The 21187-nt window shown below is 34.0% G+C and overlaps 1 long non-coding RNA gene across 1 annotated transcript in view; it reads right to left on the bottom strand.

The window, feature by feature from the left end:
• Positions 1 to 21187, bottom strand: part of LOC310898705 — a 200121-nt gene that overhangs the window by 61772 nt on the left and 117162 nt on the right. Inside the window, exons 11-15 of the long non-coding RNA XR_014583567.1 lie at positions 16569 to 16652; positions 15917 to 16120; positions 11432 to 11514; positions 9609 to 9693; positions 3529 to 3563 (exon numbers count right to left, since the gene is read on the bottom strand). This is a non-coding gene — a long non-coding RNA (uncharacterized lncRNA). The remainder of the gene's footprint in view (positions 1 to 3528; positions 3564 to 9608; positions 9694 to 11431; positions 11515 to 15916; positions 16121 to 16568; positions 16653 to 21187) is intronic.

The raw sequence follows: 21187 nt of genomic DNA, 5'->3' as shown, positions 1-21187 counted from the left end.
AAACATAGCACCCTACCAGCTACTATGAGCTACTTAACTCTGTCCTAACTGGAACCAGGACAGCAATATTTAAAGGAAATGTATTTCTCTAATACTATTATTACCCAGAATTGACTTTTTCATGCTGAAAACTAGGACGATGTAATCTATCTGCTGGAGAGCTTGTAACTCAAAGCATCAGTCCTATAAAAAGCTCTTATGGGATTTTTACATTTAAAGGCTGAGGGGTGTACCATCTCCTACAATTGTTAAAGAGCTTAAGATATATAGTCAGAGAACACCTTTCTAACAGTTGTACACCAGCCTAAGCCTCTAATAGAGCTATTCAAGAAACAGCCTACAGTAACTTCAGAAACATTTGGGTCAGCATGGTTCCTCGGGGAACCATAGAAATTTCTGGATGCCCAAAAGACAAATTGCCACTGATACTAGCTGGAAGTGCTTCAGCAGAGCTATGCTGAAACAACACATCTCTACTCAGCCACAGTAATAGAGTCTGATATCAATGCGATCAAACACCACTGGAACCAAGAAGACTGGCTGACTCTGTCAACTGTGTTAACTAGGTTAGTTTGCTTGTGCCTGAGAAACACCAGCTTCTTGGATCCAGACTTGATTTTTTATATTACAGATAACAACAACAACAAAACACAAGGAACAACAACAGAAAAAAAAATCATCAAATATTAAGTCCATATATATAGTTCAATATATAGTCCATTTCTTTCTAAGGAAGCTGTAATCCATTTTAAGGGAAAGACAAATAAGTTTCACTAATTCTATATTCTCATCTATGGCATATCTTTTCCTCAGTAGTATCTGCTAAAAAGAAGTCAAACGGAAAACAACCCAAACCACCCCATCCAATGAAGATGAAGATCAAAATGAAGATCAAAACAGCACTGCCCCAATGTACAAAGTTCCTTCTCAAGCTCAGGTCTTTGTTCAGAGAAAATCCATCTGTGATCCTGCTAGCAAGTTGAAATTAATCTAACTCCTGGTAAGATTTGATCTCGGGTAGATCTGTAAACCTTGACTCATGCTGAAGTTTATGAATATCCAGCTCTAACTTCTGAATCTAAACACACACTTGTGTTTTGAAAATCCAGGGAAATAGGTCCTTGCTTTGTCACTGACTGTGAGTGATTAAAGTATAAGATTAAGCTAGTTCTAGAATAATCTTTTCAGTAAAATATGAGAAAAAGAACAAGCAGGTGCATCTGCGAGTACCTAAAGTAAAGGGAGCTATGATAGCAAAGACAAATGTTGGAGAAATGGGTCACACTAGGGGCCTATGAGTGCATGAAGTTGTAGGAATGTGTGCACACATGCGTGTGTGTGCACGCATACCTGTGTTTGTGTGATTACAATACCTTGAGGTTAGCTACAGAACAGCATTTAGAAATTTGTTGTTTCTCAACATTTCATAACAACTTAGTGTTATTGTTTATCTGTTGCACTAATACAGGTTTTGAATGTATAGTCCATTCATTGTTGTCTAATAATATATCATTAACAAATCAATAAAATGCTTCAATCATGATTTGGCTGAAGCTATGTAAACTGAGTAGTTTTCTCCTGTGACAGTCACATTCCTTTAGAAAGAATAAAAATTCAGTTTGGAAGGCTGTAATATACAGTTTACATAATTACTTTTTTTTTTTCCCCCTCATACTAAGGGAAACGGAATGCAGGTAAAGTCTGTTAAATCAAAGAAAGGCATTGAATAAGACTAACAAATTCTTTGTGGTGAGGCACAAGACAGGAAAAGAACACACAAATATGGTAAAAAGTATTTTAGTATTTCTTCTATATAAATGCAAAACAAATGAAATAACAGAACCCTTTATGGGTTTCTGTTATAATGTAGAAAATCTGTTCTGGTATTTGTATTATCCTTTCAATGATTACATATCTTTTGAAAAGGAACATAGAAACATTAATGACAATGTATGTGCTATTTATTCACAGAAGAAAAAAAGGCAGTTAGGGTAGAGACTATAGCTATATGTTTTGTATAGCCAGGTTCATAATTAACGTCTCAAAGTTCAGAAGATCCTTCAGCTGTCTTTAAAGTGAATACTGCAATTTAGTTTCCAGAAAATCTCCATTCTTAACCTCTTCCTGAGCAATCAAATTGCCTTTCAGGTTTGCTTACTTAAAAATGACCTGAGTTATTCAGTTATTCTGAACCTGAAGGGCCCTTTACTATGCTTAAAAATGGAAGGTCTAAGAGTGTGTAACTCTTCACTAAAATGAGACACTACAGTTTAAAAAAAAAAAAAAAAAGGTCAAGTCCTATATTCTGTATGTCAAGTTCTTTCTTGTTTCTTGTTAATCCCTTCTTGTATTGGAAACTCCTTTAGAGAGCTCCAGGACTGATCTCATATTAACCAAGAGATAAATACACCACAGAAGTGAATTTTGCAATAGTCAAATTGGGTGTTAGCCACTGATATCATCGGAACATGATTGATTTCTATCACAAAGCAACCGATCTGCCATGACTAGTTTTCACAATGGCAGAAAATTACCTAATTCTTTTTCCTTAGGAGTTGTTTAGAGCTGAAGAAGGGGTGATACGCACTGGACTGAGATTAGTTTTTGAAGTTGTATGGCAGAATACCTAGAAGTCTTCAAAGAAATATCAACATAATTTTCAGCAAATCAGGAAGCTGCAGCTACTTACAAAGAATTTACTACTACTACTACTAATAATAATTTAGGTATAAAAATTACAAAAATGAAATTACCTTTAACTTTCTGCTTAGGATCAGCCTAAATAAAGCTGCAGCACCAAAGTGGCTGCTTGATATTTGCAGCCAACACAACTTGAGCTCCTACCAGATGACTTAGCTGTTTGACAAATTTGTAGGGAGGATTGATGTAGTTTATGTGCAGCCTCAAGAACAATAAGCTTATGATGTCTATGCTACTGAAATAATTGGAACATCGATTTAGTGGTTTTGAACAGAAATTATGAGTAAGTTGAGGATCTTAATGTACCCACATTAATGAATAGGTTGTTCAGATTATAGTATTTTCTGAACAGATGCTTAAGACTGTCAATAAGAGGGCAGCCTTTTAAGATTTTCTTTGGCTGAAAGACCAATTCCTAATTATGTCTCTGACTTGAGGCATTTTGGCTTATATTCACTAAAGTTCTGAAGCGCTGAGTAAAATCAAAATCTAAAGCTTTCATAATCTGCACAAGACAAAAACGGAAATAAATATGGAAATGAACCAAAATTAGCAGACGGGAGAAATCTGTGCCATAATTCTCCCTCCCCTGGGTTGACTTGGAGATGTTTTCCTTTTATCTCCTTCCTGAGATTTTGTTGAGAGGGAGGCATTCAGCTTTTCCATTCTAAATGTTACTAATGCTTGAAATACGCTGCTTTAAAGTGAAACAGCTTAAAAACTTTATAAGCAGATCCAGAAATGAAGTGTCATAGTATACAGGAAGTAATGCAGTTTAAAAAAAAAAAAAAAAGCACAAGCTACAAACAAACAAAAAACCAAACTCACCCAGCTCTAACATACATGGGTGTCCTTCCTGAGGTCTGAAAAAAACCACCACAAAAAACAACAAGTAGTACAAATCAAATTGAAAAGCCTTTGATAGATTTATTAGACTTCGCTTAGACTCATCTGAAAATGAATATTGCACTATATTGCATCACCTTAATAAAATACTACCTCTCTAAGCAAAGAATTTTCATTTTATATAGTGATAATGTTCTAGAATGATTCCACAGAGTCAACGCAGACTTTTGATCTTTTGGAAGGTTTGACACTGAGAACAGATGTGCTCAGTACCTGAGAGTTATTACATTAAGGCTTTTTTTTTTTTTTAAGTCAACAGTTACAGGCATATTGAGTGCTGTAGTTGATTTCACTGTCATTGCATTTCTACAGCTTAAACATTATAATATGTATTTTCAGTTAACACTTCAAGGGAGAAATTTACGGCAATTTCAGATGTGCCATGCCAAAGCTCCTGTGTGTTTGTCTGCTTCATGCTACAGGAGAGAAGTACTTGCACAGTCATCATTTTAATCAGTTCTTGCTCAGCTATTGTCTGTATTAGTTGCTTTCCTCTCCAGAAACACAGACTTGTCTATCATGATGGTTTTAAAATGCACATTTACAACTAGAAGGACTTGATCTAGAAGCACGTTATAAAATATTATCAGTATACAACCTATCAAATTCTTAAGACATTCATCTTGTTTCAACTCATGTCTGCTTTGTGTTCATTTTCAATTACTCATCTAAACAGTTTCTTATGACAGTAGGGGGAAGACTCTAGAAAAAGGGTCTGAAATTCTTAGCTATGACAGCATAGAGGTTGCACTCTGTTCAAAAATCACTTGGTTTTGTGTTTATCAGTGCACTCCTGTTGTTTTTTTGTTCCCCTCCATATGTCTGTTTTAGTCAATGATTCTTTTTCTGTCCATCATTATATTATTAACTCTTTAGGACAGACAGCATCCTTTGTTCTTCCCCTTCTTTAGTGTATAATCTATGAGCTATTGCTGAGACCACCCAACAGTACTTCTGCAGAACTGTTGTCAGATGAGTCATCCATACTGCATTATTGTATTAAATTCAATCTCCTGCAGAAAAAGGAAAGCAAAATATATGGTTTCTTTAAAGAAGAATACAGAATTTGATTTCAAGCTTTCTTATGCCCTTTAAGGATTGGAAAAAGAGAAAGAAGTATTTATCTAGTAGTTATTAAGTATTTTTATTCATATGCACGATTAAACTCTTGTTCATTATAGGACTTACAATATTTTAACTAAGTAGGTTAAGAAAATAATATAATTCTTTTTCTGGTATGTGTCTCTGTGAAGTGTCAAAACCTCGGTTCATTGCATGCAGCCTGGTGGTAGTTACTACAGCTTCAGATGTGGTGAAAAAAGTAGGAAATAGTTTGAAAATGTCATTCCAGTCATAGGAATAGAATTACAGAAAGACTTTGTAAGAATGCAAGTTTTTTAAACCTTCATCCTGAATTATAAAAGCTGTGACAGTACCTTAGGAAAAACTAGTGTTACTTTGTGTTATCCATATGTACACATGTACAGTGTCAGAAGGGCATTTCTTTATCAGGGTTGACATTAGTACATTCAAACAGAGTCTGTCTCAAGGAACATTACTAGGGACTCATCTAACAGATTACGTTTTAGTAATACATTGTAAAGACAGAACAAAGAAAAAGCACCATGATGTGACTGGTAATTTTTACCATTAAAATGTGTTTTTTTATGCATATATATGTAATAATGTACAGCAAGATTGTCTGGGGCTTATGTCAGCTCTTCATATTTACAACAGGAAGCTACCTAAAGCAAGTAGGTAAGTGAAGTTGACCATGAGGTAGCTCCCATTCATTTTAGCTAAATTTATTCCAGCATCATGATATGTCTTTTGGGAGACTTCAGAACAACAGTGGGTAGAAGACTGTGCTCTAAATGGCAGATCTTGTGGTTCAATTTTGTTCTGTTTTGTCCTCCTTTACTTTTGAATATACGGAGAATGCTGCTTTAATCAGCATCATTATCCTGTAGTTTTCTATTTCTTATTGTTGTGTAAATACTTCACTATGGCTGTTCTAATTATAATGACTAGCAAACAAGTGTCCTGTTTGGTAAATTAGAGAACCTTAAAACTACCACATTTTCTCTGTAGAATGCCTCTCTTTTTTCCACTATGCTTTCAATACTTTGTCTCTATGACAAATCTATAAGTAAGGTATATCTAAGCTTACACTGTATTTAATTTTCCTGTTTGTTTTTCTTACCCTTATCCAGTTTCATCTGCCTAATCTAATCTTCAGCATCCTTTCAAAATGCTCCTCTTTCCTATCCACTCTCCCTGTTATGCACAATATTAATATAGTTTTATTGATAATGTCTATATGATTCTCTACTCATACCACCAGAGTGCTCAGCTTTGGAAACATGCATTACAGGTAGGTCTAAGGTCAGCAGTAAAGTCTCCTGAGCATTTTCCACCTCCAATTACAATCAACTCCTCAACTAAGTGCACAGCCAAACTCCAGCTGTCAGGCAGAAGAAATTCTGAGAGTGAAGGTCACCACTCTAGAGAAAATTTTTTATGTGGTGAACAGACAGGCTCAATCAGGGAATAACTAACTATGACAGATAAGGTGGTCTTACCAGGAACATTGTCAATGAGCAAGTCCTTTGTTGAAGCCTACACATGCTAGATGGAGAAAATCAAAGTGGGGGCTCTGCATCATTTTTCTAATTGCAACAGGCAATGATGGGGGAGATGCAAAAATGTGTCCTTTTTAAAATCTAAGGGGCAAACAATGAGCATTCATAATTATATGACTCTTGGAATTCTGGGATAAAATGTGCTATCCTAACTTTGGCAATATTATTAAAAATGCAGAAAATAGTGCAATTTGAAGACAGTAAAATGTAACACAAAGTAAGCCTGGCAATAATAATGTAATTGAATTTTCTTCATAGACACCAACAGTTAGCATATTGAGAGAATAGCTGACTCCAAATAGCTTATCTGCTTTCAAACACATTTTGTTTCCACCTTAGAAAAATATCTTCTTTAATATTCTTGAATTTATTTAATTTCTTTGTCAATTTTCAAACATTACAGAACAGTGCCTTCCAATGATACAGGAAGGCCTTCCTCTGAAACTTTTTTTTGACTACTGCTTTTCCTAAAACACTGAGAATCAGATAACTCCGAACTCTTGCTTGTCTCAGAACCAGAACAAAAATTCCATCATAGTGGAATATGATTTCTCCCCTGTCCCAGCTCCATGCCATTCCCTCGGGTCCTGTCACTGTCCCCAGAGAGCAGAGCTCAGTGCCTGCCCCTCCACTCCCCTCATGAGGAAGCTGCAGGCCACCATGAGGCCTCCCCTCAGCCTCCTCTGCTCTGGGCTGAAAAAACCAAAGGACTTCAGCCACTCCTCATGTGTCTTCCCCTCTAGACTCTTCACCATTTTCTTAGCCCTTCTTTGGACACACTTTAATTGTTTTATGTCCTTCTTATACAGTGGCAGCCCTCTAATTTTAATTTGTCAAGCTCTCTCTGTATGGCATCTCTGCCCTGGCTGGAGTCAACAGCTCCTCCTAATTTAGTGTTGTCCACAAACTTACTTAGTATATGTTTGAGTCTTGCATCCAAGTAATTTATGAAAACATTAGAGAAACAGCCCTAAAATGGAGCCCTGCAGAACCCCATTAGTGACTGAACTGAAATTATTAAAAAAAAAAAAAAAAAAAAGACATAAATTTACTTAGATTATTTTTTTATATATATATATCATATCCAGAGCAGGTTTTTAGACTGCAAAGCTTAATTATAATGTCACAATGTAAGTCACATTCTACCAGCTGTGGCTGCAATTGAGGACTAAATCTTTCTTTGTAAGAACAAAGTAGTATGAAGAAGTCCATAATTTCTCATCAACTGCCAGTACTTATACTTCCATTTCATTTCTCTCTGGACATTTTTTTTTCTCTTTCTTTCAGAATGTGTTCAGATTTCACATTTCTTAACACACTTAACCTTTTCCAATACGCCTTTAAAATTTACTTCTCTATTGCTTGCATGACCACATCTCTTGGCCTTTCAAATTAGCAGTCCTCTCAAACTTACTGAAATACATCAGTCTGCTTGAGTTCATATTAATGACTATTTATTGGTAACTTCAAACCTTTCTTTTTTTTTTTGTTGTTTTGTTTTTTGTTAGTTAGTTTCTTTTTAATTCATAAGCTTAAACCTTTTCACATAGAAGAATTTCAGCTTCCTTGCAGAGGATGTATCTAATAACTACTAAAATTAGGTGGAAGATGGTTCTGTGGAATTGGAGTATTTTAAGCAAACTTTAGTACAAGCAATGTGTTAAAATTACAGCTACAGAAAAAAAAATATTACTTTGCTTTGGATCTCACATATCTGGGCCATACATCATAAATCATAAGAATTTTTTTCCCACAGCATTTATTTTTCACTGCAGCACCCTCTTGGTCCAGAAAGAATAACATGATCTGACCATTTAATCATTCTGTGACAGAGAAGGCTAACTAAATCCTCTGGATACTGCTTCAGTCTCTACTACAGGAGATAGGAGTCTCTCCTATCAAGGAAGATAGTCTAGAGACTATCCAAGAGTTTGGCCAAACTAAATACATTTCCCTCATTAATAATGATGTTTAGAACTGAAACAGAATTCTTTTTGCTTCTCCTTGGCTATTCTTCCTCTACAGAATTTGTGTAACATTGCCCCCATCAAAACAGAGGTTCACTTTTTTGTTTTTTGTGCTGAAAGAATGAAATTATATGTTGGAAACCCTGGCATCAGATGTTGAAATTAAAATAAAAAAATAAGAAAAAAAAGAAAAAAAATGTTTGCTTTTCATCTCAAAGATGTTTATCTCCTTTGGCACAGTATTTTCTCTTATTCTTCCAGCCATCCTTAGCTTGTCCACAGCTTCCCCTTTCTTCCAAACCCTTCTAGGCTTTGTGCCTGGCTCTTTGTAAATCACTCTATGCTGGAGTAGTCTGTATCCTGTCTAATTCTCCTAAAATCTTTATCCAAACATATTAATCATAAGTAGCTATCAGCTAGCCTTCCTTCTTTCCATTTCTGTCTGAGAACGCAAAGCTGTGTTATCTTTCCTAAGAAAGACTTTTTACTTTTTCACCTCTGTAAAAATAGGCTTTCTACAGCATCTCTTGTTAAAGAGGAGGTAGAATAGAATAGTTCAATTGGAAGGGACCTACAAAGATCATGTAGTTCAACTGCCTTATCACTTTAAGGATAACCAAAAATTAAAGCATGTTATATTGAGGGCATTATCCAAATGCCTCTTGAACACAAACAGGCATGGGGCATCAACCACCTCTCTAGGAAGCCGGTTGCAGTGTTTGAACACGCTCACAGTGAGGAATGTTTCCTGGTGTCCAATCTGACTCTCCCATGGAGCATCTTCATGCTGTTCCCATCCTTCCTGTCACTGGGACCAGGGAGAGGATACTGGCACCTCTCTCTGCACTTCCCCTCCACAGGAAGTTGCAGAGAGCAGCGAAGTCACCTCTTGGCCTCCTTTTCTCCAAACTAGACAACCCAAGTGTCCTCAGCCTCTCCTTATAGGACATGCCTCCCATCCCTTTTACCAGCTAGGCTGTCTTCCCTTCCTTGACTTTATACGTCTAAATTACATTCCAGTGAGCTTCAGCTCAGGAATGGCAAGATCTAGGACTATATTTGGAAAAACAACTCCCTTAATAGCTGACAAAAACATAGAGAATAGAAAACAAAATGAAACATAGTGCCCCAGTACTCCTTGGAAAATATTATTGTAATTAATTACTCAGAAATAGTCATCTCTTTATAACCCATCCACAATCTAAACAAAAGATACATATTAAATAATATGCTAAGCTACATTAAATAGCTATTATGCAAACAATTAGAAAAAACCATTCCCGAAGGGTACTACATGTGTACCATGTATCGTAATGCAGATTTGTTATTTGGCAGCATGGCAGAATTGCCTAATAGACCTAGACATATGTAACAGATGTTGCTATGCACTGACCTTGAGTTGTAAGACAGTTGATCTCCCTAAGCAAGGCTCATATGTGTCATATCAGGTAAAACAGAATATTCCCCTGCAGCTTGCTCTAGATAAGGAAAAAAAAAAGATTCGGAATGAAATTTGCATTTTTGTTTCTTCATTTTAGGTTTTTAATGTTATGTACTTTCTAGAAACACTGACTGTATATGTCTTGATATTCATTTGAGAAGTGTACCTAAATATATTCCTGATTTTTTTAAATTACACTGTTCTAGTGTATTTTTGATGATATTAAGTGCACTAACCTTCACAAAAACTTTTTTTTTTCACATATACTTGTTTTAGAAATAGACTTCTAGGTTTCCTCTTTCTTTCGTTACTTAGAATATTGTTTATTAGCAAGTGAAATCAATAATGGCAATCACAGTTTTAACCCTTCTAGTAATTTCATTGATATAAAATTATGGCAATGAAAATAAATAATAGATAATTATTAAAATATATTATTTTTATTACTTTTAGATGTTTGTTGTCATGGTTATCAGTCTAGGAGTTCATGTTTTTCAGATTGTTGCTCTTTCTCTCATTAGGACTTCATGGGAGAAACAGAAATGAGGTATTTCGTGTAATTTTGTGAGTTTATATAACCTTCAGTTAGCAATAAAAACACTATATCTCATAATGATCCACATAAATTCAGTACAGTAGGTCATATTTAGTAGTAGCTTATGGAAGAAACAGCAATTGCATTATACATAAAAAGTAGGCAGTTATTCTGCATCAAATTCCACTTCTTGCTTTGATTAACCATCCAGCACAACAGAAAAGCAGTATACAACACCCACTCAATTCCAATACACAGATACAACATTCAATACAGTAATAAATTAGCATAGGACTCTGTGTACTTTTTTACATTACTTGTCTGATTTTCTAGTATATTTGTAGAGGACATGCCTAAATATTTCAAAAGCAATCCTTCCTCAAAATTTCTACACTTGTTTTCAGTTATAACTTCAAATACATTTTCTTTTAATCTTATATCATAGAGATGTTGTGGAGATAGCCTGCTTTTAAAGATTTACTCTTAATTTGCTTTATCTGGATAAGCTGAAGAACATCTTACTAGACTGTTTTACCAAATCACAAAGTTTATGGCACATACATTCTGTCTAACTTCTAGATCTCTAACAGATACCTGGATATCTACTTTATTTCAATAATGGACCTCTGGAGATTGAGATTTTAGAGGAGAAAAGCCTTCAAATCAAACTGCAAGAGGTATTAAAATAACAGCATTGAAATGAACACAGGAATACCCTAGAAAAAGTCATTCCTCAACTTTATTTCCTTACAGTAGCATCACACAACTTAAATGATGTGCTGAAAACAACTTATAAAAGAAAGGGAACAAACCTAAAAACAACAACAAACAGACTATAATGAGCAGTATTTTCAGTCCTGAAGTTCTTTTTGTTGACAATTATTTCCCTTTTTTTTTTTAATTTAAATAGAAATTAATTGTGCTTAATTAGGCCATCATTTGGAGGAATGCCATATGGTATCAATAAATAACTTTTCAGTAAGCTACATCTATCCCTTAAAATGCATAAATGTATGTCAGGTACTGATACTTAAATCCATATTATTCCACTGAAGTATATCCATAACACTTAACCACTTAGAGCTGACTGACAATGGCTTCATCATATGACTGATTATGGACATCCCAAGGATATGCATGCCATGAGAAGCATAGGAATAATTTGCTTAACATACTTGTAAAAATTCTCCCACCTGCATCATGTAATCCATCTTGTGAGATTGCAAGAATGTAACCTTACCCATTTCATTGAAGGTTTCCTTGGTCACAGCAGGTGTCCACAGCACTGTCAATCCTCCTGAGTGAAATAGCTGTTAAAAATAACTAAGAAAATAATAATAAAATAAAAAATCAGTCATTGCTGCTGTCTCTATATAAATCTGAACACAAAGAATTTCAGTATGCCATAGCATAAATGGGATAAATAAAAAGATAGGGAACAAATATTCCTTAAAATAGTCTTTTCTTTCCTCAAAACTGTTAGAATCTAGGGAAGGGGAGTGTTTTTTTTTGTTGTTTATTTTATTATTATTATTATTATATATTTATTTTTTCTGGAAATGAAAACAGAAAATTTTTGACAGGGTATCTTTTCACTTAGATTTCTAATCTGTCCAGAGAAGATATAACACAGCTTGAAAATAGTTCATTTTAGTTCTGAACCCTTGTAAATCATTTTTATAACTGTGCCTTCACTTCTTTTTTCATGTGTACAGTGACAGTGCATAGTGAGACTTTACATATAAAATCCTATAATTTCAGTAAACCTAAACACACTGTTTATACTCAATATTTACTTTAAGTTTCATAACTAACATTATTACTGATTTCTAGGATTGGAAAGCTATTAATTATTTTATTTTTCCTCACAGGGCCACCGAGAACACTTGATTTACATTCTGTTTCATGTACTAGTATAGCTGGTGGCTTTCTACAGAGAATTACTTTCTGCACTTAGAGGAAGAGATAGGTCAGATGCACTTCAGTAAAACAAGAGCTTAGAAAAAGAGATTGCATAAAGTTAGAAATGAAACACTGCAATCACCAGATTGCTGCTGCTATACCTCTGACCTATTCCTAACTTCTTGCCAAGCTGAAACTTCTGTATCTTAAAATATTTGTTCTGAGCACCGCTTTTTATCAGTTTAACTACTGTAATTTATTTTATTTTACTGAAAGCATGAGAAAAGTTATGTTTAACACTTTAATTTCTATGTAGAACTTTGAAAAAGTAAAACTGGCTAGACAAAAATCACCTTATGCTTATATCAGCAACCTTGGTTCAGAGCTGTTGGAAACAATCACTAAAAAGCCAGCAACAAAGGCAAGGAGGATGGAACCTGGCATACACATGTAAAATTCTGGTAAAACTTATTACAATGATCACAAATACAAAAGAGTCACTTTTAAATATATTGAAAAATCCAGGATTCTCATGTTTTAGTCTACATGCAGAAATGTTCTGCTGACTACTGGCTGATTTACTAGAAGTAGCTCAGCTACTGCAGAAAGCAATGCTGATTAAGATACAGCTGTACTATGAGTAGGATGCTTTTAAGACTGAAGTGTGTCCATTCAGCTGCTGTAATAAATGATCTATTCAAATGAATGGACTGCCAGAACACATCAGCTGTATTTGCATTTATCAGCATTAAAGAACTTTTAATTAATTTGTGTTCACCGTTCCCATGCTAAAATATATTTTAATTTGTTATTATGCAGATTAAGCTTTGCATCAATATTTAAAAGTGTACTTCAACTTTCACCACTATAAATAAATCCAAGACACAGCAGAAACAGTACACTAAGGGTGCAAGATGACATAATTCTTTCAAGACAACTCTTCAAAATACCCAAAATAAGCACATTCTTTATCTGAAGGCTAAAATTCCAGTCTTGGATAAAAGCCTACCACCTTGGATTAAACTTTCTTCTTGATCTTCCAGGCAACAAAAGCCTTAAACCAAGTTCATTCAAAACCTACTCTATAATATAAAGTTTTCATAAAGTTGTCAAAATTTGTAGAGCTCAGAAATAACACATATCAGGACTTCCATTAACATATGCAGGAGAGAGCAAATCAAGTCACCCAGATACCATCACATGGGCAAAAACTGACGAACATATTCTGCTTCTCTGTATTTTGATAGAGGACAAATAATAAAAACATTTCATAACTTTCTTGCCCATCTTCATTCTTTTTGAGAAAAAAAATATCTACCTGTGGCAACTGAAGGCATTTATACTCCATTGAGGGGAACAGAAATAAAAAAGTTATGCTATGCCATTCCATCCTAATCTCCAGGTTTATATTAATTGACCTTTAATGTGGTGGTGGTGCAGTAGTCGCTGTGGTGAAACTCTTATCTGAATCCCTGATCTTACCCCCTTCCCTACAAAAAGATTCAAAAAGATTTATTTTCTTTAACTTTGAAAAAAAAAACCAACACAAACAAACAAACAAACAAAAAACAATGGAAAAGTTCCCAGCTTTGTTCTAAGTATGGGGCAAGTTGTCACATGCCACATAGTATGTACTGTAGCTTCTGGAGCTGCTCGTCTGTGAAAGACAGAATACAGTATCACCCGTCGCATATGCTGCTACTTACGATTTTGTTTGTTTGTTTGTTTTGGTAAGTTTATCTGCTTTTCACAAATAAATGAAGACTTCCTTGGTGACATTAAAACTGTCACACCGAATACCTGGCAAAGAGTCTTAAACGCAGAAGGCAGAATTTAACAGTAATAGTCAATAGTCAGACTGGTAACAAAAGAATCAATTTTATTTATTTCATTTAACTTAATCTGCTTCTGACTAGAACAGTGACCTGAGGTGTTTTGGATAACTTGTGTCTTGCATAAACCATTCTCATTTGGCCTCCCAAATTGTGAATTACTACTTTTTTTGAGTCTTATTTCAAGTGGTAGCCATGTTTAAATTATTTAGAATGAAATCAACACACATGAATACCTAATAAATAGGCAAAACATTTGAAATATATTCTCTCCTTTCTAGAATATTCCTTCTTTGACCAGTCTACTCCACTAAAGTAGACAGGAAAGTTAACGGTCTTTACATGGTGCTTGACTGTAATCACATCTGCAGGCTGATGGCCATAGGTGTGATTAATTTATCATCATTCAGAATGTCATAACTGACTTATTTCCATGTGCCTGAAAAAGCCTTAAATAATCATGAAATCTACCTTTAAAACTCACAGACATCTGCAAATATATGAACTCTTACATTAAGTCTTTCTGACCTGAACAACACATCATATGAATATAGCAGGATTTCAGAGCTGAGTTTTGAACATCACACATACATGGAAGTAAGAAAGATATTATTTTCTTCAAAATGTCACTATTTTTAGGGACATTGTTATTTTTAATGACCTATTATCATAACTGTAACATCTCTCTAGGACTGCAAATAAATTGGGCATGTAAATCCAAAAAGAAATTATAGTGAGGCAAAATAAAATTTAGTTTGACAACTACATTTTACTGGACATTTTGAGGAAGGACTTAAATGTTTGAGAACTACATAATATAGAAATAGGGTTACTTTTTGTAAGGAAGATCTGTGTGAAATTAGATTGAATATGGGCTGAGAAAAACTAGTTTATAGACTGCTGCAGAGAATGATATAAATAGAAATATTAATTTATGCTCTGCTTAGGAATTTCTACCTCAAATGTTACCATGCTTTGTAGAAGGTGACCAAATTTAATGAGACAGACAGTAAAAACAGCCGTGACATTTTAAGAGATTGTCTTTCACCATCCTATTCATAATCTGTTGCCCAAAGGTGCAGAAATGCTCTGTTAATACCTAAGTTAAAGGTGAATGGAATTAGTATGAAAAGACACTAAAAATGTTTTGAATCAATTCAGCCAACTTTGCGTGAAAGCAGATAATGAATGTTCATAAACTTTGTTCTTCCAAGCAAGTGGTGGTGTCAATAACCTCCAAATAGAGGAGTAAAACCAGACTGTAACTAATTAACAGGTTTCACTGACATGGGATCTTCTGTGGTGCATGAATACTGTCTGAGATTACAAGAAATTTCCCAGTTAAATAAATCAAGATGAAAAGGTAATGGTTTACATTTTTTTTTCTGGATTGTTTAAATGAGAAAGTCTCCTCCTTTTAAAGCAACTAAGTGTACCCTTACTTCATTCACAGAACTCCCTTTGAAATAGCAATGTGAAGAAAAGAACAATGTAAAATAGGTTTAATGTACTAATAAATATGGAATATTTTTCAATCTTTATTATTTTAATTAGAAACTTATTAAAAGTTAAGTATTGTCGTATGGTGAAAAAGAAATTATAACCATCAATCATTTTATTTCAACAGCATGTGTTTTATATGTATACATTTGTCTAAGCAGAATGCTTGAGAAAACATTACCTGTTCCCAATTCAGTCATTTTTCATTTAGCTGTATCCTTTGTAAATCTTTAGCATCTCCCCTATTCTGTTTGCATTCTATTTTAAACTAATTTTTCTTGTAGTTTTATTTTCCCCTTGGTTTCGTCATGAAATTTTGACACTGAAATTCATTTCAATCATCTAAAATGTATGCTGCTCCATGTACTGTAGCAGCATGGAGAGAAATATAACATTTGAATTAGCATAGGGAGAAAATTCAGTAAACTACTTATAATAATACAATAAAATTTTTTCCAAGCAGCAGTCTGAAGGAAAATGCGGTTTCATACCTTAATTTATCATTTCAACCAGAAAACTTGAATCATTGACAGAAGGCTTTAATGCTATGATGTGGGTGGTACAGGTGGCATGTAGGTGCGATGATTTTACAGCTAAGAGACATTATTATTTTTAAATATATACGTTATTCTTTCTTTTCTCTTATTTTCTCTTTCTCCTATGGTATGTTTTCCAATACATCCCTTCATTTCAATCTGCGTGGAAAGCAGAGAATTCCTCTTAATAATAGATAACATAGACTGGAAAAACAAGTAGATTGAGTTGTAACATAAGACAATTAAATAAAAAAATAAGCACTCCAATTCACTGATACTTATTCTCACCTTAACTGATTTTTTTACTTCTGCAAAAGAGGACTAAATCTTTAGAAGAAGGACTTGTTCAGTACGTTTCTTCTAGTCATGTTGAAGGTATCATGAATATAGCCAATCTCAAGTCTACACAAGAAATTAGGTGGGTACATACTAAGTTGAGGTGGGAAATATTAAGTTGAACATTTTTGGAAAGATTCACATAATTATATATAAACATATATAAAAAGTTCGGTTTCAATAGAAACAGTAATAGCACTACTGCAAAATCTGCTGCAATCTGCTATCCTACACTTTAGGGGTGAATTTATTTCTTTCTTATTCAACATACCTGTTGCCTTCAAGGAAAAAGCACATGGAGAACTTTTTTCAGCATTTAGTGCATATTTCATCTTCTAGTTTAGAGGCATTTGTACTGCAAATAAGTAAAATTTCTAGCATTATCTCCTGGACAAGAAATTGTTGCTATAGTTTCTTTTTAGCTATAATAAATACTTACCAAATTAAAAACTCACTTTGTCTGGTTGGCTATGCATCCTTTGAACCCACCTCAGCTGGAGTAAAGCAAGTTTAATTACAGTATATCTCCATTTTCATTTGATTGACAGCTTAAGGAAAATATTAAAATAATAGGAACTTTGTACCCCATGAAGCACCCCCCCCCCCCCCCCCGCAAAGATATTAATATTTCTTACCCAAAATAATAGGAGGAGTTATAAAAGTTTTGGCTAAGTTAGACTTTTTTTTTTACAACTTAATCTTAAAATTTACTGTGTTTACAAACGTGGTGAATAAATCAAGAACAGTTATCTCACACAGTATACTGTATAGATAGAAATTAGAGAAGTACATAAAGTTACAGCACTTCTTTTCAATATATTTGAATGACCAGTACAATCCTTTGCAGTTCATTTCAAGACAGAAGCTATTCAAATTATATATGTATGGTGTATTGCTAAAGCAAATTTTGCTCATGATCTAATCTTTGCATATAACCCTGGAATCAAGAAAGATTTTACGCAGAGCAAAAATGATCTTTGAAGATCAGTTGTATTGCTCAGGTTTGATACCATGCTCATACGCAGTGGTACCTAGGATTTTTGGACAATTATGATTGGATATAGGAACTTTGATTTCTGGTAAATATTATTTGCATCAATGACTTTAGCAGTACAGCATATGAATTGCTAGATGCTGTGGCAGAGATTGTCAACATTCTTATCTGAAAGCTCTTTGTATAATTTTACATTTCAACACAAATAATCATAATGAAAAACTGTTCCAACTGTATTTATACTACTATAAGAACCAAACTATAAGAGCCATACAATTCGTAAATACTGGCTAGAGTCCTTGTACATTGCATCCAACTCAATATGTTGATAAATTAACAGGATTAGAAAAAATGTATCAAAATTCGTCTTTTTTTTTTTTTTAATTTCCCCAGAGGCAGTACCTGTTAAAATGATGTCTGAAAACATTTACAAGATGCTAAAAAAACTGTAATTAAAATGAAAATATTCATTTTCAGTCTTCATTGATGAGTATCCTTAGGTTTAAATCTTCCCCAACTATGAAAGGCATATATAACAATGTTTTATTAACAATAGCCCCTGTGCTGCGTATTATATATGGTTTTGGGCTAATATATAATTATCAGTTTAAATAAATAAATAATAATTCTTCTGGGCTTTCTATATATTTCTGTGTGTTTAACAAACCAAAGGATTACATAAGCATTCATTTTAAATGTGTGAATGTGTGAGGTTTTTTTTTTTTTTTTGCGTGTGTGGATGGATACATGAGTGTGTTTGTTGACATAGGCATATTTGGCAATTTCTGTGTAAAAAAGTGGATGCCTTTGTATGTAGTATTATAATGAAGGCATAAGTTTTTAAGTAGTCACACAGAAGATTTATAACAAAAGACAGAAATACTTTATCCTAAGGCAGTTCACCACCACAAATATTCTTTTATCATCTTAGTTGAAATATTCTTTTTTTCCTGGAGTATAGTGTATATTTGTAGTTGAAACACAATGTTTCCTTAAAAGGAAAATATCTTCACATTAGGAAAGGAATTAAACAGTCTTAATGCAGGTAAGAATATCACCCTCCTCCCATTCCTCCAAAAAAACACCCACAACCAACCAAACCAAACCAAACCAAACCACAAAGAATAAAAGCCTATCATAAAATAAGCATTCAGTAAAACAAAATAAAATTGAAGTGAAATGTCTGGCATAGGATGAAAGAGCCTGTGTAATGGTAGTTAAAGCATAATATCTTTACGCCTGAGGATACAATGAAGTGCAGATGTGTCACTCTTTGAATAAAAACAGACTAATAGTTTTGCTATAGAACCATAACTGCAAGATTCGTAGGAGCAAGATTATATCAGTTTTTATGTGCTGTTTAAGTGTATCATGGTTTCTAGCTGAACTTGTCTTTGGATTAAGAAGCTCTCAATTTCAAAAGTGCTGTCAAGTATTCCAAATGTTGACTTTACTTTTCTAATTAAGAATCATAATTCGTGGCTTCTATGTACTTGTTTGTTTTTTAAGGGAGGCTTTTTTTTTCTTTAATTTACACAGGATCTGAAACCACATACAATGGTACATCTTATATTCCGTAATTTCTCATTCTTCTTGAAAGCATTCATCCTACTTTTGTATAACTGCCCAATAACCAATATTTCGCACTATATCAAACTGTATCATCAACTTTTCAGAAATAAGTGAGGATAAGGGAAGTGGTCTTGCTGTAAAGGAAGCTACTCTTTTTTAAAGGTCCTGTACATGAAGATTTGGATATGGCTGTTCCACAGATTTCCTGAGCTACCTGGGACAAACTGGGGAGGCCACTGCATTTACAAGTTGTCACTGAGTAAAAGCTAACTACCTCAGCATTACAGCATGGAACAGGACATTACATTTTACCCACAGGTACAATCTTCAACTTTTTCCTCTATGTCCCTGATCCAAGGTGTGCTAGAGGAGAGAAAAGAACATCTTCTTATAAGTGAACAGAATCAGAAGATACTTTAATAGAAAATTACCCTCCTATGTACAGCAGTTTGAACACACTTACTTAAATGTCCTCCTGGGAGAGTTCAGAAGACATGTCATAGCTTGTAAGAGGCAACTGTCCTTTCACTCCCTCCAGACATCCACAGCCATTTATCTACTTTCATATTTTCTAGATGTAGATATGCTTTTCATTTACATTACGTCTGCATTAATAATCCTTCGCTTTGTCATAATTTTCAAGTTAAGAGCAGGTAAAACAGGCAAGAGGACTGCATGTGTAGCTCAGTAGAATATTTTTGCTGTGTGTACCATTTACACTACCTGATGCTGCTATAATATGCTGCATAGATGCCATCTCAAATGCATGACTGAATAAAGGGAGAAAGTCTGGGAATACGAAAGATAATGTTTTAGTTGTGAAGAATGTTTTCCATTTTCTGTACATGTAATCTTATGTTACAGAAAATAATATTGCAGTAAAGAATTCTTAGAGATATAAATTTACATAGAGAGAGAACAATGTTCCATGGCTTGTCCAAACATGACAAGCAAAATTTTCAGTAGGAAAATAATATGCAAAAGTTAAATAATTTTTCTTTTCAAAAGGGTGCTTATTTTCATTAATTTTCTTTTTGTAGTCACATTAGCTGTAGAAAGAAAAAAGGCTACACTCTGTTAATCAACATAAGCTGGAAACACAATATTAATGCTTGTTACAAATGATACTACAGAAAACTGAAAATCTCTGTGTTCCAGCAATAGCAATATCTAACATTCAAATGTCATAAACGTATCTTAGAGGCAGAAAAGCATAATTTCTCAACATACTTTCACTATTAAAAATCAAAATTATGCATTGGCAACATATTTAAGAGCTCTTACTGCTTCTGCTTAGAAGAAAACTGATTATGCTTATACTGCAGGGGGAGAGTTTTCCAAATCACTGATTTTTCTTAAGAATTGAACTAAGTAAAGCATAGTAGCAGCATTTTATAAAATCTCATGATAAACTTGCATTATAACTTGCAAAAGAAGTTTGATCTTCATTTTTTCCCATTTTAAGACCTACTCAGTCGTATCATTATGGCTATAATAAAAATCTACCTTCTAAGTATCATAAAATAGCCTAATATTGTGCAGACGTGTAAGCTGTAGTTCTGCTTATGTGGTAAAATTTTTATTGTTCCCTGAATTTTAGTTTTTGTCTAATAGAAGGGAACAAAACTACAAGCAGGGTAAAAAACAAAGTACAATGTTAAATCAGTTAGAGAGGTGAAAATGTATTTCCTGAAACTCTCATTGTCTGAATCCAATTCACAGAAAGCACACAACATTCTTTTCTTGCTGAATCAAGTCCAGTAACTCAAATTTGAATATCATTAACTTCTCCAAACATCCAGGAAGAGCTGTTTCAGAAAGAAGTGGAAAATGTGAAAGAGAAAGTGAACTAGTCCAAGTTATTTCCATTTCATTCACTTGATTCTCTCCAAATAAACAGTCCAACTCTTTAAACACTATTAATTAGCATTGGGATGTGATCTGTGTTTCATATTAGAATTTGGAAACAACACTAGATTTTTCTATGTGTAAAAACTTCTGCAGAATGTCTGTAGTGCTGTAGGCCAGACTGGAGCCTTTGGCTGTTTATCTGTGAAGGTGAGTAAGAGAAATAAATTGTATGACATCACTGAAATTTCTCCATCAGTGTTAAGAATAAGAGCAGAGAAGAACCACACTCTAAAAATCACTCCCTAGAGAAAGAAAACAACACGAACATGGAAAAGAAGAAAAAAAAGAAAAAAGAAAAAAAGACAAAAGAAAACATAAGATATTCTTTAAAAAGCTGAGTCTTCACAAAATGAAATGAAAACAAACAAAGAAACAAAAACCTGAGTATAGAATATCATGAATGAATATGTTAA

This window comes from Anser anser (genome assembly GCF_964211835.1).
Source record: "Anser anser genome assembly, chromosome: 4".
Lineage (NCBI taxonomy): Eukaryota > Metazoa > Chordata > Aves > Anseriformes > Anatidae > Anser > Anser anser.
The sequence above is the reverse complement of the archived record's forward strand: the minus strand, read 5'-3'. Positions and strand labels throughout refer to the sequence as shown.